General features: G+C 39.1%; 1 long non-coding RNA gene across 1 annotated transcript in view; it reads right to left on the minus strand.

The window, feature by feature from the left end:
- LOC116439777 overlaps positions 1 to 18,393 on the minus strand; it is a 67,729-nt gene that overhangs the window by 20,020 nt on the left and 29,316 nt on the right. Inside the window, exon 3 of the long non-coding RNA XR_004238270.1 lies at positions 4,931 to 5,008. This is a non-coding gene — a long non-coding RNA (uncharacterized LOC116439777). The remainder of the gene's footprint in view (positions 1 to 4,930; positions 5,009 to 18,393) is intronic.

Below are 18,393 nucleotides of genomic sequence, written 5' to 3' on the forward strand. Positions count from 1 at the left end.
TGCATGTTGTAGAGGAAAAAATCAAATGCACATTTTTTCTTGACATTTACTGAGAAAGAATCCTTGCCTGTTTTCTAAATGTTAATGAACAGCACACACAAGAAGAATCAGGGCATTTCTTCACAGAGTTAAGTACCTACCACGCTTACACCAACTGCAATAACAGTATTCTGAAAAATAGGGCGAGGGCTGAATTTTTGCTCCTAATGTTAGCTCTTTTACTGGAGAGGAACAACCAGAAGACAGATCTGTACTGCATGAGCATTTTAACATCAAAGTCAAGGAATAAATCCCTTGTCACTTTGTCTTCCTGCACTATGACTGTCATTTTCTGGATTTTGACAGAGCTAGTTCTAGTCTTGTCAGTGCAAGCGGAAGAGGAAAAGAAACCTTGGTGCTAGTGTTAGTATGTATGCCAGAAACCCCATAATTTTTGGTGCTTTATCCTGTGCATTTGGGAGACCTTCTGTCTCCCAAAACTTGAGACAACTCATCAGATTTGACACGCTGCCAATTTTAACAGGAAATTAATTTTCTTGGAAAAAAAACCCCTTTGATTCTGGTTAATCTTGATTTTTTATTTATGGGTAATGCCCATTTCCTGCCCCATCAGAGCAAATCTCAACCAGGCTCTACAGATTTTATCAGAAGCAATATAATTTTCATGCTGTGAGACATTAGGAAAATCCTGAGAAGTGAAGAACAAATTTCATATAAGGCACCTTCTACCAAAAGTAATATTCAAGGGCATTCCCAGGAAGAAGCCAGCATCTTTGGATATTTGGATCTTTTAAACTTTTTTCTTTTCCTGGAGAAAATGAAAAAAGGAGGTGCTTATATTGCATATGTATCTATATTGGATTCTTTTAAAATAAGTATTTTTATTCTTTATTATAAAGTTATGCCTTTTCTTCTGCAATATATCATGTACATAAAACCTAAAAGGCCACAGGAATTGCTTGGTAGTTTTATGAAGCTTTTAGAATGCAATACTTATATTTCACAATTATTAAATTTTTTGCATTTTTTCCAGTGTCACTGTTGTTTTTCTGAGACTTGTGGAAGAAAGAAGCTAAAAGAAAGGGGATTTCTTTTTTATGGGGTAGAGGATAAAAAAGGTGGATCAACTCCTAGCCATTTAAACTCAGGATTCATGTGCAGTAAAAGATTATGACAACTCTAGAGTAAAGACTTCAACAATACTGTCAATACCACGAAGATCAATGATGCCACTGCGTGAAATGACAGAGAGATACCAAATACTGCTGGAGGACACACATACAAATACGTCTTGCCTTTTTTGGCCCCTCCATCTTTAAGGGCAATTTGCTTCTCAAAAGCAGATATTCTCAAATCAGCAGGACAACAGGGTTGTCACTGTCCCGATCACAGCTTTACAACCACCTCCACTGCAGCTATCACTCAGGAGATGTTGCCATGTGTTTCCACCCATCAGACAACTACCAGATCTCATCTTCAGAGTGTCATGAGCTTCCTGCAGTCAGAAGATTACAGTGTGATAGTAGGTCTAGATGAGTCAGCCCGGGGGCTATAGAGATGACAGATAGGATGGAACAGTGCTCAATCACGACCTTTCAGATCAGAGTCCTATGAAGCAACTTGCACTTGTTTTAACAGTTGTCATCTGTGAACATGTTGATTCTGTTCAGAGTCCAACACCCTCCTCCATCACAGTCTCCTGGTGCTGTCTGTCCAAAGTGGAGACAGAAACACCAAGGGATCGAGCAAACAGGACTGGACATAAGGAAGTACTTTATTACTAGGAAGATATCACAGAGCTGGAACAGATGCCTGAAGCAGTTGTACAAACTACACCCTTGGAGGTTTTTGGGATTTGTCTGGATGAAGCCAGCAGTGCTAATTCTGAATTGGTGTCCATCCTTTTTTTGAGTGGAAGGCACGGCTATATTACCTCCTGAGGTCGTTTTCATTTCTAAGCTTTTGTGAAATGTATCTTAGGTGTCCTGGAGGTAGCCAACACTTCTTTTCACACTCTCTAGTCTATAATGGAATTGAAGCTACTCCAAGAACTGATCACATGTTGCCCGTCCAAACCTCGCAATTGGCCTAATGCTTTCAGGTAAAGAACAGGGATCACATCAGACTGCTGTGTGATTTTGGTGATGGACTTTTCTTTGCCCAGTGCTGTGACTACTTTATTTCAGCAAGGATTTACAACTGCTTTCTTCTTGCTGCAGGTCTGCTGGTTTAGCAAAAACTTCTGTTGAATTTCACTGTTAATTCAGTCCCTTTTCCCACCTCCCTTAGACCTTCATATCAGATGGAGCAATTTACAAAGAGAATGGAAAAGAAAATGACTGTGGGGTAGTAAAGAAAAGGCAGCTACAACAGCAAGTTGTAAACATACAGATTTAAACTGAGCTGAAAGAGTAGTTACCAGTGTCTTTTTGTCACACTGAAAAGGATGGAGCCCTGTAGAAACCTACCCCACTGATTATGTATTTTTTGTGGACTGTTAATTAACTGAAAATATATATAAATTTGCAGATAACATGAAGGAGAAAAGCGTATAAGAACTCTGGAGGACAGGTTCAAAATTAAAATTAATCTGGATAAACTGAAAAACAAAACAACCTAAAGCATGACATCTGAAGGGTAGAATTCTGCAAAGAGAAGAGCAAAGTGGTCCACTAAGGAAGACACTAAATGAATGAGTCCAAAATGGGAAATTATGTAGCAGGGAGAAGTACTACAGAGCATAATGGATAAGTAAGAAAAGAAGAGTCAACTGTGTGAACCTGCAGGGTAGAAAAGACAGCTCTATTTCTCTATTGACAGGGGAGATACACATGAGACACAGGAACTAATTATTCTGCTCTATTTGTAATGGAGTAAGCCACAGCTGGAATAGTAGGTCCAGCTGTGATCCTTGTACACTGAAGAAATGTAAAATTATTGGAGCCTATGAGAGGGATAAGACACTTAGAAAATACGATTTAGGAGGAAAGAATTGGGTTTATTGTAGGAATTTTTGATTATGCTAAAGATTGCTGTAGGGATGGTGATGACTCACTTTACTGTTTGCAATGTCTCCACCAAACAGCTACTGAAAAAGATTTAAGATCTGGTTCCTCCCCAAAACAGATGGATGGACTGCATGACATCTTTGATTTCCCTCCTCTACTCTTCCAGGACACAGTGAGTTGGACACAACTGCATTATCTTATAAGGAGTTATCTTGCTAATCCTCTTGGAAATCTCTTAGCCAGTTTTGTGGATAATTGTGTGAGAGCAGTGTGAATGAAGCAATTAAAACTGAGGACCAGAGGGCAAAGAAATACTGCCAGAAACTCCTGCTCAGATCAATTCTACTGTCTCTATTTAAATCCTTCTTCATCTGACACCTTGCACCAATATCCTGCTTCATCCCCAGGACACATATGTACTTCTGGGAACTGCTTCATTCAGGCTCTCCAACTCCCTTCTTCTCACATGCGCAGCACATCCTGCCACGCACGTTCTGATATCTCCCCCAAAGAATTCTTTTGCAGAACCTAAAGTGGCCTCAGAAAAGTGGCATGTTCTTGGCAAAAGGTTTTCACCTTTTTGAATAAGACTTTATTGCTGGGTAGCCATGGGAACGTGGCTTCCTTCAACTCCAAGTCTGTATAAATGTGCATCTCATTGTTCTAGTTCATGAGCAATGAGTTATGATTTGAGAGGTAGCACAGAGGGAGAGAAACCTCTGGAAAAAGCTCTTACAGAAAAGATGTAATCTTAATACTTGCTCGAACCTCATTGCTGTGTTCTTTCAGCAGAGATTTTATTATATTTTATATTTTCAGTACTTGTCTTAAAATTTCCCCACCCCATGAGGAAGAAAAGCATTATATCTTTCTGCAGATTGGGATTTGGATTGGAAAACTGAGAAATATCCATGACTCAGAAAAGGATGGCAAGTCTCTCCAGCTGCAACACTCTGCCAGCATGTCCTACCCTGCCAGGGCCTACTGGTGATGTACATCCCTTCCACTGCATTGTGTAATTCTGATCCCATGTTAAATGTATTTCTTGATGTATTCTGTACAGTCTGCAAAGCCAAAAACTGGTCTGTGAGAAAGCATCATTGTCTAATGACTGTACCAGTGAAAAATAGAAAATAGCATCATCTATTGGCTGCTCCAGGTGTTGGAATCCTACACCCCTTTATATCCATCCCTGTGATTTAATTCTGACTTGCTACTACCCAAAATGGAGCCCTTTTTCTCTGAGTATTCCCCCTGCATGAACTTTTTTATGAGATTTCCTGAATAAGTTGGACCTTCACTGGGGGAACCTAACTGACTCCAAACATTGTGATGTGGATAAGTTTTGAAGTGTGACTTTGTCTCATTGATTTTGAGGTTTTACTTCTCCAAAGAGTTTGGTGTGTGCTGTACTGGTAATAGGCAGGCATATAGCTAATAAATAATGGCTATATTTGCTGCTTACAAGCTACAATTTCCTGGTAGCCTGTAATATTTAAATATAAACTAGCTTCTACTATTAATTACTGCTACTGTTGGTGTATATCTATACATACACACATACTTACTTTTCTGGCACAAGCTTTGAATAACTTTAGATATACATTTTCCTTATTAGTAGTAGCTATAATTGCTTTAATAATAATAATTTACAGCAATCTGTGATAAAGATATTTTAGAAAATGAATCTTACATTTCCTTGTATGTTATGAAATCATGCAAACCCAGTGTCACAGCAACCCCTTAAGTCATGACTGTTGCCAAAAAGCAGGTTTACAGAAATTAATATCAATACCAACAGGCTTATAATTTTGACCTTTCTTGCTTTATTTTCTAACATGCATCAGAAAACGATGAATGACAACAGTGGAAAAAGTAAAGCATCATAAGAACACAGAGTACAGCCTGGTTACTGTCCCTACCAGTGGCTGTGACTCTCCTGATGAGTGTGACCATTTGATGCAGCATAGCCATTACAGAACTGGTTCCCAAGGCAGAATCTGAGGGGAAAATAAGTAGAAGAAATGTAAGTTGAGAGGTGGAGAGAACTTTTCTGAAAAGACAAGCAGATCTGGTAAAAAGCACCAAAATGCTGTAGTTTCAAAACAGGCAGCAGCAGAGGAGAGGAAACTGAGGCAAATGAGAGACAGGAGAAAGCAGAAATTAAATAACTTTTCAAGGGCACATGAGTGGGGAGAACAAGGACCTTCAGACTAAAGTACCAAAAAGTAGGGTGGGCTGTTGTGATCATCGGCAGGAGGAACATTGCTGGTAGGGGACTGGGAAAATGCTGTCCTTCAGCCCTCCTCTTGTTCCCATCCTCATCCTAGCCTGGAAACAACAGAAAAGTCTGAACCCCTGGGCCAGTGACTCATTTCATTGCACATAGCAATGCTGGTCAGTTACTGGAAAGACCTGTCCTCCTGAATCTCCACACCTACCTGGAGATTTGCATCAATATTACAGAACATGACGCACAAAGAACTTGTACATCTCTACAGCTGATGTCAAATAGCTGATTTCATCACTGTTAGATACACACCAAAACTAGCTGTTCCGTCAATAGGGAGCAGCTTTTCTTCCTGGCCACTTTGGCTTCTTTCCCTGTCTATAGTGACATATTTGCACATGCTGGAGCTCATTATACTGTTCATGGGTTTTGATGGAGTTTGGCAAATAGATAATTGCAACTTAGCATTTGTGCCCATTTGTTCAGAATCACTGTCTCACCAACAATGCAGTTTAAGGGCTTGCAAAAAATAAGGAAGTTGGTAAAACAGGCTTTGATTTCCAAGTTCTTCTGTCTGGATGAGAGGAGTCGAACTCTACTCATTCATGCATTCTGGTCTCAGTTGCACCATAGCCCTGTCTGCTGGGACATGTCCCAGGCTTTCCTCTTTTTCAGTGCAGTGTGGCTTATCCCACCGTACCACCAAGGTGAACCAGAGACTTGACAATGACATGCAGAAACCCACTCTTCTTACTATCAGAAAGGTAGCGATATACTTTTCAATCACACAAATCTCCTTTGATAAGTGCTCATTTTAATTCCCACTGATCTGATGCATAACCTAAGCACTTCCTGCAGTCCAGGCTAGTCCAGACAGAATAATATTTCCCCATGCTTTAAATGAGTTCGCCTGGAAGAGCTCATAATAAGGAAAAATACCCTGAGTTGCATTCACTGAGTGCCTTCAGCTGCTCTTTCTTCAAATTATGTCATCAAAACTAATGAAAAGTTGATCCAATTTCCCCTAGCTTCATCTCACTTCACTTCATCCCTGAATAGCACTAAATCATCAGCAGAAATTGGTTTAAGTATTAATGTTGCTGGAGGGAAAAACTGTTTTGCAGTGTTGTCGCACTGTATTTGTGGGGATAGGCATGACTGATGTGTGCGTGCCTGTCACAGGACAGCATTCCTGGCTCCTCCTCCAGGTCTGTGAGGTCCTGTCCCCTCATCCTCATTCACCCACTACAGGACTTCACAGTCACCACATAGCCCAGAATGTTAATCCAAGAAAAATCTTCAGAGCTCTTTCCGTCCACAATCCTGTCTCTCTATACACTCAGTGAGGGAGGGTTGTTGGGGCCCAAAACAAGGCACAAAACCCCAAAGATTTGAACATAACAACATCAACTTCTCTCCAGTCTTGCACTGTCAGAGTTTCCAGTTCTGCAGCCCTGGGGAAAACAAAAGTCTTAATATGTCTCTTGGGCTTAGATTTGGGAGTAGGCAGCTGTGTTTGGTGTTGTCACTACAGCAGTGGTTGTCAAAGCAGTCACAAAATGGTTGTTTCTAAAAGGTAAGAGCAAACGTTCCAAGGTAAGCCTTATGATATAAAATTGTCTGGTTAAATTTTTCTCTATGCACAGGGGAAGTTGATGGGGGGCACTAGCAGAAAATTGTTTTAAGGATGCCATATTGAAATGCTAGCAGCACACATATTTGCAAAAAACCACAAGTGTGTAACTAGATTTTGTGGACAAATTATGTAACTGTCTGCATTCTTGCTCAAACAGAGATTTCAATCATATACCTAAGCCCTGCTTTAAATTATTTGCATATGTATTTGTCTTTAGAGGCAGCCATACTACTGTGATAGGGAATATAAATTATGTTTTTAATTTTTATGGATTCCAGTTTCATTCAAATTGGACTTAGCTGCCTGCTCACATCTCAACAGATATAAATTTTGCTGGCAGGAATACACGCAGCTTAAAACTGTGTGATGTGAATTTGGCTTCTGCTTCTTTTTGCTCCTTGATTTTTAAAAAAACAATGACAACTCACAGGGTGATTATTAGACACATATCTGCATTAGTTATTAAGGTCAGCTTTGAAGGTATCTACAAGGACTCTCAGGTACATAACAAGCCTTTTATCCACATTACAGCTATCTACACAATATTCCTTATCAAAGTGGAGCAGTAATACAGCTTTATCGAGGATGCCTTTTCCCTCCTTCTGGACAGGAGAGGAACTGAAAGAGGGGTGGGAAGGTAATTGCTGCTGGTAGTCTCCTTGTGCTAAATATTCCCACAGGGAGGTAAATTCAAAAGGCCTACCAGAGGACAGCAAGGGAGACAAGGATAACCTACGTTCTGTCCCTCAGTGCACGGACTTTATGAGACTGGTCTGGATGGGTGAGGATAACCATGAGCCCACCAACAGGTGTCTGAGCCTGATCCTATTCTAGCCATAGGAAGGAAGAAGGAGTTTCCTTCCCTAGACAGAATGGGATTGCTGGTGAGGGGAGGACATCTGATCTGACTTTGTGAGCACAAAAGAGACAGAAGCTTTTGTCCATGTAAGGACATTTCCTTTCAGCCCTTGCAAAGGGTGAATGCCCAATAATAGGAGAAAATAAATGATGGCGGGAGAGTAGAGCAAAGATCCAATCCTTAATGTGATTCTTGTTTTTCCTTCCCTGGAAAGCTCAGGCAGCTCCTACAGCTGGGGCATGAGTCATATACTGCACTTGCATTTACACTGTCATGTCTCTTCTAAGGGTGCTTTGCACCACTACTGTTCAGTAGTGGAACCTTAATCTCTCTGTTAAACCCAAGCCCGTGTGTTTCTGGCTCATAACCAAGATTTCTAAAAGCTGAAGAACTGACACTCATTAAGATGACTAGTCCCCCCAAAAAAGTTGTGAAAACAGGTTTACCCCTCAGCTCTCGGTATACTAGCTCAAGGAACTACTAGCATTTATTTACTGTTGCTGAATCCCTCTGAGAAAATTAGGTTATCACTTCATACAGATTAATTGGTTACTTTGCTTTGACCTACATGTCAGATTTCATACATTCTCATATACTTTACATCAGTGATTGTTTGAAGGAGGAAAGTACCAAAGATAACAGAGAAAGAAGAAGTGTATGTTCAACCTGACACACCTCAGTGCTGCTAGGATCCATAAATAGGCTGCTGATTTAAACAGAGCACTCAGCCAAGCTGAGCAGGACTTGGGCTACAGTCAAGTCAAACACAAAACCAAACTGCAAACCTATTCACTACCAGAGTCATAGTTACTTACCTTAGTATTAGACCCAAACCCCTTGCATGTGTCTTGTTAGGTAAATTTAAAACCACTTGTGATGTGACAGAAATTATAATTAATCAAATTATTTACTTTTTTTTTAAATTCAAACAACCATTCTTGCCTCTTGAAAGAAATAGGAAGTAGGGATTTAAATAAAGTACCACAATGCTGAATAACACCAGTTTGAGACATCATCACAGAAATTAGACTGCAATTTGGCAAAAGATCTTCCCATATTTTTCTTTGCAACATTTTGATTACAAGTGTTTTACAAGGCCAGTAGTGTTGCTCTCAAGGTGGAGAAGCCAAGTCACAGGTGAGTGAGATTCTAAAGGTACAGATAGGACACCTGCTTGTGGAGTCAGCAGAGTGGACCAGTGATACTTGTTTGGAGCTCAGACTCGCCTGCTGTCTCTGGGACAGCTAGCAAATATGTCTGGCCCTTGAGCAGGATATGCAGGTGACGATGTATGAGAAATCCTCTGAAATTCCTGAAAGCCCCCCCGAAATTTTGCGCAGGTTTCAGATAGGATCAGCTGCAAACGCTCAGTTATCCAGTGGTGCGTGCCTTTGGGGCACCTCCGTAACCGCGGGTCAGTGCAGGGGGTGGAAAGCCCCAGCTACGCACACAGACAGCTCAGTGTGGCAGAGTTTGACAGACAAGCCTGTCTTGCACTGGGGAGCAGGGCACCGCACCCAGCGCTCCAGATGTGTCTCACCAGGGCTGAGTAGAGGGGATCACATATGTGGTAAGTTGCAGAACTGTCTTAAAAATCAGGTTCATCAAAAAAATCTCTGCAGTTCACAAAAATAGGAGGCATTTAAATAAATTCTGAACCCCGTATTTATAATTATACATGATTCAATTCATTTTTGCAGCACTGTATGTTTGGAATAAATACTTACAGGTTATTTATTTCAGAATGAAATTTTATACTGAATACCACAATATTATTATCATGAAACTGAAAGATCAATATTGCATTTCCTTCCTTTTTTGCACAAACAGAAATTCAAATGTAAATCCACTTAAAATTTAGTATGAAAGGTGACCACTGGGAAAGAAAAGCAGAAAAAAAAGAAAGCAAAACTTCTACATGATTTTCTTAATGTTTCTAAATCTCTAAATGATATTTGTCTGAATCATGGTCAGTCAATCTCACAGCAGATGGTGCCTGACAGTTTCAATCCTGTTCTGAACAGTATCTCCAAAAACATTCAGTCTTCTGTATTGTACAAAATCTAGAACACAGGGATATTTACTCCCAAATGCTTAGTTATCGTCTCACTTTCGGCACATATAATATTTTTGAGACCACAGGGCAGAAATTAACAACCAAAGTTCATGGTCTTTCTGCACTATGAAACAAAGTAATTTTATTGAGTGTTTGTCTGCAGTAAAGGACCATAATGATTCTGAAAGCAACACCATAAATAACAGAGAGGTGGTAAACTAGTGTCAAGAGGGCTTCATTTTAGCCAAAAGTAGATCAATGTACTTAGAACTTTAATATTGATAAAAAGAAAAAATGAGACATCCGATTTTACTGGTTTTTAGCAGGTCAGAAGAGTAGAGTGTTCAAATTATTAGCTAGATAAAAGAGGTACACTTTGTAACATTGCAAACCACAGGAAAATAGATACTGATCTTCACATTAGCAGTGAACATAGTTTTCCTGAGCCACCATGTGAGCAAGCAGCTCACATCTCCAAGGAATGCTGTCAGCTGACGCAGCCGAGGAAGAGTCAGGCATATTCCCAGTTAGCTTATTCCTAACAAGAGGTTAAAGAGATCCTGCTAACATTGTACGTCATGGCAGATCTTAAAACTGGACGTAGATAATTAGCAGCTGATAATTTAATAGAGAGATTCCTGGGCAGTGCCTGGAAGTTCTCTAGGAGAGAGGCTCAGCTTACAGGTCATCCTATCAATCATTTTTACCCTAAAATAAAGGAGCAACAAGACTAAATAACCATGTGGAATGGGCATAATGGTGTTGATTTAACAAACTGCAATATGCCAGAAAGAAGCTGCTAATTATATCTATGGAATCCTATGAGATGGGAGATATTATAACACATTCTTAGTACCCAAAATCCTTTCATACACACTTGTTCAGAAATGGACATTCAAAGGTACATGAAGGCTCCCTAAGAAAAGCAGTCTTGGAAATCTAGTGTCATAAATATGCTCTAAGCAAACAAAATGAGAAATTATTAAACCTTCAATTAAGCCCTGTCAGATATATTATAATTACATGAAAGCAACAGCATGCAAGATGAATTGTTAAACAGCTAAGAGAAACAGTGGATAAAGAAAAATTATTTAATATAGAGTATTATGAAATTACTAATGTTTCAGTCAACAGTAATATGCCATGTATGAGATGGTCAGATGCTTTCCTGTCACTGGTAAGTGCTGTTTTTACTTTCATATTCCATACCCAGGGTTGCATAGTAATGCCAACAGACCACAGGAGGCCCTTAAAATGACCACAGACCTCTTTTCAAGAGGGTTGGTAGCCCTCACAAGACAGGATGACACATCCCATTCCTGTTAGGTTCTTTTTGCTTTTTAAAGCTGTTCCAATTTATCTCTGCAGTTTGCAGGAAGCTGTCAAAATTCAGCAGACAGAAAGCCCCCAGGCTAAAGAAATAATTTCTCCCATCAAACTCCATTTAACTTTGCTTGAGTTATAAAATGTTAAAAACCATAGGCTCCCCATTAAAGCTTGAAAACCTCAAGAAAAAATACTTCTGGCAAAGTGACAAGTTAAAAAAGAGGGAGGGAAGAGGATTTGTGCATTGGTTTATTGCACTGCCAAGCAGCAGCAGTGGCTTCTGGCGGACACCAGACCATGGGAGCCTGTGCCAGGTCTGGCTGCTCTGGCCAAACCTCTCCTTACACCTACACATAGTCCCTTTGTATTGTGGCACATAAAGCAAAATCTGCTCAGTCCATCCAGCAGGGTCAGGAACATTTAACCAGCCTCTGAAGATATGGCATCGAGCACCAGCCTGGTGTCTGGGATGACAGTCTCCTCTGGCCAACAGCTGGCACAGCAGCTGGAACACTGGACCACTGTGCTAGCAAGGCTGAGTTCCACAAGACAACCTGCTCCTGAGGAGGTGAAGGTTAAGGTTACAAAGATTTCTTTCAAGTTTTTTCTTTAAAAAAAAAAAAAGTTAAATTTATAACCACCTGAATAATCTTGGTTCTCTAATTAATTCTCCACATCCATCATGATATAGTCTACTTTTATTCCTCTGTGCTATTTTTTCCCTTGTTGTGATCCAATTCATCCCACGTAGTGTAATGATATTCCTTGCAGAGGGGAAAGAATAGTGATAGCACATGCAGCCATGATATGATTTTCCCTTCATTTATTGTGGCTTTATAATGTGATGCTGATCATATCTTTTTCTCCCCACTACAACATACAAGAAATATTGGTGAACTGTTATGCATTTGATGAATTTCATTTTATCATTTCTGACCATTTTTTCCCTAACTTCTTCTTTGTGATGTGTCACAGTGTTATTTTGTTTAATTTAGTCTATAAACTTCCTTACAGTCAGAAAAACTATTGTGTCATTTAATCAATGCCCCTAGCACCATAAAAAATTTATTATTACATTTTTCTCACTACTGACATATTTAAAAATGTTGCAGCTATCTTAAGTGATGAGCTAACAGAATTTTTATTGTGAGATTAGTCCCCTCTTTGAGGTTTTACTGATGGAAATTTTTGCTTCACAAAAATAATTTCTTTAAAAAAAATCTTAAAATTCACATTTCTGCCTTATAATTTCATGCCTTTGTTTCTATGTCTTTTTTAAGCACCTTCACCAGACTCACTACTTATAATACACAAAACTTGGCAGGCAGTAAATCTTTCAGTTAATTAGCATGTACACAAGTCAAAGCTTTAATTGAAGTTTAAAGCTTTTAATTTAGCTCCTCAAATATTTTCTCCCAAGTACCAGGCGTTTTGACAGTGATGTTGCAGGGGCTCAGACACTGCTAAGTTCTAATGAACCATTAATCTGAGCTGTATAATTTAGCTTCAGAGCATAAAAAATCAGAATTCATCTACCACTGAGTACCACTGCAACCTGCAACAATGTTAAAAATGTAAAGGCAGATAGAAGATTTTTACAGGCAATTGCAAGACAGCTGCTGAGCCCTTATTTGAAGAGATTTTCTTACCCTTTCCTTTCTTGTATCAGTGAAAGGAAGATTGTATCGATCATCCATGAAACCTGGCCATAAGGACAGAGTCATGTAACTATTGAATTTATTGAAATTAGTGAATTATTCGTGAAAGTATTGAAAATAGTGGTTTCAGAATAGGACTCAGCATCATAAAATGTAGCTTTTAAATGAAAATTTAATAAAAGGTTGCAGAATCCCACTCAGTGGAGATATTCAAGAACAGTTTGTATGCAATCCTGTGTAATGACCACTAGGATAAACAGGCAGGTTGGGCCAGAGGACTCACTGTGGTCCCTTCCCACCTGACCCATTCTGTGATTCTGTGAACACAACCACAGGACCCTCAAAAAGGAAATCTGTGTTGCTCTAATATGGCTCTGAAATGCACACTTGAAATCAAGAAATCATAGATAAGGCTTCATGTTTGAGAACGTTTAGAACATTGCATGGCATTTATATGCAAAACATTCCTTCACTTAACAGCTCAGGCAGTTTGCACAAAAGTGCAAAACCCCTAAAAAGACTAATGAAGAGCAACAGCTGCCCTACATGGATTTCAGATATTTTACTGCAAAGGTTTAGTGCACAGTGTGTACACAGCAGAGCTTTGAACCTGGGAATAGGCCCTTTTACTTGTAGAAGTGAAAGGTCCTCAGTAGATGTCTTACCAGAAACTGGGTATTTTTATCCAATTTCTTCAGCTTATGAGGACAGAAGGACTCCAGCCCCATTGAGCTCAGTACACTGAGTGTCAGCCTGCCCTTGGTTGATGAGGAAGCTGAAGCCAGGAAAAGTGATGGGCTCCCTTCACACTGAACCTCCAGGCAAAGCATTTTAGAGAAAACTGAGGTGGAAGATGACATAAAGAAGAAAAGTTTTAAAAGTGCCTCACAATTTTGCTGTCAAATCAAGAAACCCATTAAAAAGTTAGGAAGAGCTGAGGGAATTATTATTCCACGGGGACTTTGTACAACTGGAGTGGAACTGTCTGTTCCTGAAGATGGCTCTCATTCCTCCAAACCACACAGGTGTCTGAGGGGAGGGCCTGTGGGCAAGATCTCAAACATCAGTTTACATCTACAGAGCACACTTAAAGCCAAAGGATGTAGCACTTATAAATTGTTTAAAAAAATGATTCCACCTGCCATAGGAGTGCAAAAAGCAAAGAACTGCAGCTGAATTTACAGCAAACATGTAACTTTTCATATCTGAAGAGGTCTTTATGCGCAATGTTCATCAAAAGCAGAGTTAACTACTGTCTGTATCACAAAAGGTGTTTATTATCCTAACATACAGTGGACTGGAGTGACTGATTATATCCAAGCAGGAATCTGCACATTGATTGCTCATTGATTTAGAAGTAGTCGATGACACTGCTTTGTCATGTGGATGATGACACAGTAGAGATTGTGATACAGCATTTTATCAATTAATCAAGATCCAGTTCTTAAGCTGAATCAGAGGAACAAGCATTCCTGGAATTAGTATAGAAGTGATTTTGCATAGTTCAGCAGAGAAAGCAATAGCTCCCATAAGACTTACTGTACTTTACAGAGACACATTTTCTTAATTGCTTGTAGGCATATAAATTATCATAATAAATTCCTAACATGAGACAAAAGAAAACTTTTGAAACATTTGATGCCATGATGGTTTTTTGCCTTTTCTTTTATACCCCTTTTATACATTTTTATAATTTCTGTATTCTTAGTGGGGGTTTTTGCCTACATTCTTGGACTTGTTTGTCAAGCTGAGAGACTCAACATTTTAGAAGCTTCATAGCTAGGGATCAGTGTGCCCCAGACCCCAAGGAGCTCTCCAGAACACATTCTGTAAACTAAGATAGAACCATCCAGGGGAAGGTTCCTTGGGGAGGGGGGCTCACTTGAGCCTCTCATTGGGGAATCTTTGATAGATATGCTAATTAGTAAGACCTATAATGTTATACCAGATCTTTTGGGGGTGTGCATTGAGGTGTGCATTGAGGTGCATTCCACTTGGACGTGGTGCACCTAAGGATCCTTAAAATAAATACAAAGGTAAAATCCCTTTTTCCCTTCCAACCATGTTTGACTCTTGATTTTAAGACTAGGAAAAGGCATTACATTCAGCCAAAGAAAAGAGAACAGCCACCACAGCTCTCTACCATATATTGCATACCATTTTTTTAAGCAGGTCCCTCTAATTTGACAACAAAATTAATATTATTCCAAGTTTTCCATAAAATGATTTATTTTCATAAGACAACAACTTCAGGCATTCTTCACAAAATATTAACTTGCCATTCAATTGAGAAAGATTTTAAAGCCAATGTAGGAAATGACACACCTTTTTCTATGGCCACTGATGATGCAAACCATGGATATACAAAAATGTTTATGATAAACTGTTCGTTACTGCACAATCAACATGGAATATTCCATGATGTTCAAGACACCAATAAAACTGCAAGAAATACTTATAAATGTGAAGTATGTACTACAGTCAGCTAGCTTGAATTTGGTCATGCATCAGCTGTGACAACATTATGACTTTACTGATAATGATGACTTTGGGATACACATTTCTGCCCACAGATAAGTGGAGAAGGATAACAAATGGCTTCTTGCCAATTGCCTTCATCTATACAATACAGCAAAGCATTCAAAAGATAAATCAACAGATAAACGTGTGGACTCTAAAGCAATAATTTTGACTTTTTTTTCTGGAATTCCAAATTTCAAAACTACTGAAGATCCTAAATTTGGTCAGTTTGAAGCAGCAAGGTAGGGTAACCTGCACCATGGCTCTTTCTGTGTCTTGTGATTGACAAAATATTAAAGTGGTTTTCTGTTAAGAGGAGCTCCTATCGAATGGTGGGAATTTCCACCTTGAAACTTTTAAGTTATTTAAAAATAATACATTTTGGGAAGAAGCAGACATATTTTTGGTGGCTTTTATTTCTCTCAAAAACTGACTACATCTTACAACCCTTCCAAAATTAGAATACTACGTATGTGCTGAAGTTTATGAACTCACTGAGAAGTAAAATGTAATAGAAACGCCATCAAGTTTGTTGGTCAAGAATGCCATTCCTATTTAAAAGCATGACGTGACAAAACAGGTAAAAGCGGAAGTGAAACATTATTTAGACACATAAAATCCATAAAAATTTCTGTTTGAATTCATGAACAACAATATATTTTCTTAATCTATTCACTTGTTTAAAAAAATACAATTACTTTTTAAGGAAATCATAAGGATTCCTGAAAGGCTGAAACCTGACAAAAAGATCATAAAAAATATGTATGAAAAAAAATCGTGTACTGAACAATTCAGTAAGAGATTTATACATATTTCAAGAGTTTTATATTAGGAAATAGGTAATATTCTACCTTAAAATTCTGTTGTTTCAGTTTATTAAACCATATGGGTTAAAAACCACTTTATTATGTTCAGCTGAAGTATAGCCAGATTAGTTCTTCCAGTTTTGAGGGTGATTGTTTCAGTGAGCTCGTTTCTTTCTAGTTCTTAGATATCCATTTCATAAAGCTGTCTACTCTACTCTGTTCTTCCTTTTTACGTTCAGTAAACGTTTCATTAAAATATTTTCTGCATCAGAAACATTGCCTCTAGAGTCAACAACTTTTTAAAGAAACTCTATTTATTTACTTCCTCTCTGTAATGTATCCATGTTAGCTTTTCATTGCATATGGGGAAAAAGAGGAACTTTTGTGTTGACAGATTCCATACAATGTACTGACGGTTAGTGGAATGTGAAACATGCAGGCATAAAAGCAAACTAAATGAAAATGGCTCTTAACATCTGTGTTTATTTTGTAGCACATGGTTTGAGAAAATGTGCATTCATTTCAAATAGCTGTACAAAAAAATTATCTGGTTTTGTGCAACGTTTTAATCCACATTTACATGTATTGAGCTTTACATTTGCCAGTAACACTACAGTATAGTTACTGTTGACACTGTAATGGACACACAGCTGCAGCAAGGAGAGCATAAAGGAGTGGCATTTGTTGTAGAAAATAGGATAAAACCAGAAAATAGGATCATTTTCATTTTCTCCACTCCCCCTGCTCATCTTTCCTTTCATACATGTTAGCATACTTCTTGTCTATAAGCATAAAGACAACTGTGTGTATTTCTTGGAAATAAAAATAAATAAATAAATAAAAGAACCTGAACTTGGACTTCAAATATTAGTTCCCCCAAAGGTGTTTGCAAACTCCACTAATGTAAAAACTCCATCTCTGACTGCTTGGGACAGAGCCCAGTGCTGTGTGTCACGCACAAGGAGCATGGTCAGTTTGGTGTTGGGTGGCTTTTCTGCCTACCTCTCTGCAGATGCCACAGGATTCTAGCAAAAGTGGCAGGAAGAGCAAGCCATCCTTTATGAGGGACTTAACTTGATGGCAGACTCATGGCAACAGATTTTCCATAATGCCTTTCATGCAGCAAAACAGTTCTGGCACTACACCTCTTCTTTCAGCTGGGCTTTATTTTGTGAGATCCCTGACAGGGAGCAACATTATCCTCCTTGACAGAGCAAGATCCCCAAGGAGAACTCGAGTATATGCATGGAGGGAAGCCATTAGAACCCATATTTCAAAGCTCTCTACCTAAAGAGTGAGGGATTCTCTATTTGCAGTTGTATGCTTTTTTTCCCTCCCTGCAGAAAATGCGAAATACATTCCCAAAATCTGACAGCAGCTACAGCTGGAATTTACTCAGGTTTTCAGAGAGGCAGGTAGCAGATCTGTGACTTCACTTTAAGCTGAAGCCAAGTTCTGTCTCACATTTTCCTGTGCAGCTGTGATTTGGAAAAATAATACCTCCCAGCCTTGCAATGCAGGTTGTTGTTCTCCCTGCAGGTTTACAGAGATTGAACAGAGATAGTTGTTTCATTTAAAGGTTTCCAGCTAGTTGTACCCCAGACTAACCCCATTATAACTTAGGAAGTGCTGCTCAGCTGAAGAGTAATTAATAGGTAGGATGAAGGATGACGAACAGTCAAGGAAGTGATGGTGTAGATTAAGAGCTTGTAGCAGGTGTGAGAAGCCCAGTTAGTATCCAACAATAGAAAAACAACTATTAGCCTCACACTCAAAAGGAAAATGAAGACTACTTGCAACAGTGTGACTTACCATTCCCCAACCAAGACAAAAGAAGAGAAAAAGGGAATATAAACTTTGGCAGAGGAAAAGCAGCTGCTGAGGTAAGCACTCCCAGTCTCAAATGAAAAATTGGAAAAATTGTAAAAGTGGTCAGAACAAAGAACCTAAATCTGAATGCACACAGAGCCTGTGGCTTGGTACTCATGTACTCCTTGGCACTCCATATACCCCAAGTATCCACTGCTGGACAACAGAGTAGTCAGGTGATATTAGAAAGGAGTACTTACCACTGCTTAGTTTTGTACAATTTTGTTTGTTCCCAGTAAGTTTCTCCATTAGATTTGTACTGTCTCTACCTTCCCTGCCAACTGTTTGATTACTTGCTGCCTGGGTTTATGCCTTCAACCACAGCCGCAGCAGCGAAGCAGAGAAAAAGGGGTGAAGGACAAAAAGAGGAACAGCTTAGGTGAGGGCAGAGTTTCTTTCTAAAAGGAAAAGTTGTAGGTGAGAAA

This window comes from Corvus moneduloides, chromosome 2 (genome assembly GCF_009650955.1).
Source record: "Corvus moneduloides isolate bCorMon1 chromosome 2, bCorMon1.pri, whole genome shotgun sequence".
In the NCBI taxonomy this organism is placed as follows: Eukaryota; Metazoa; Chordata; class Aves; order Passeriformes; family Corvidae; genus Corvus; species Corvus moneduloides.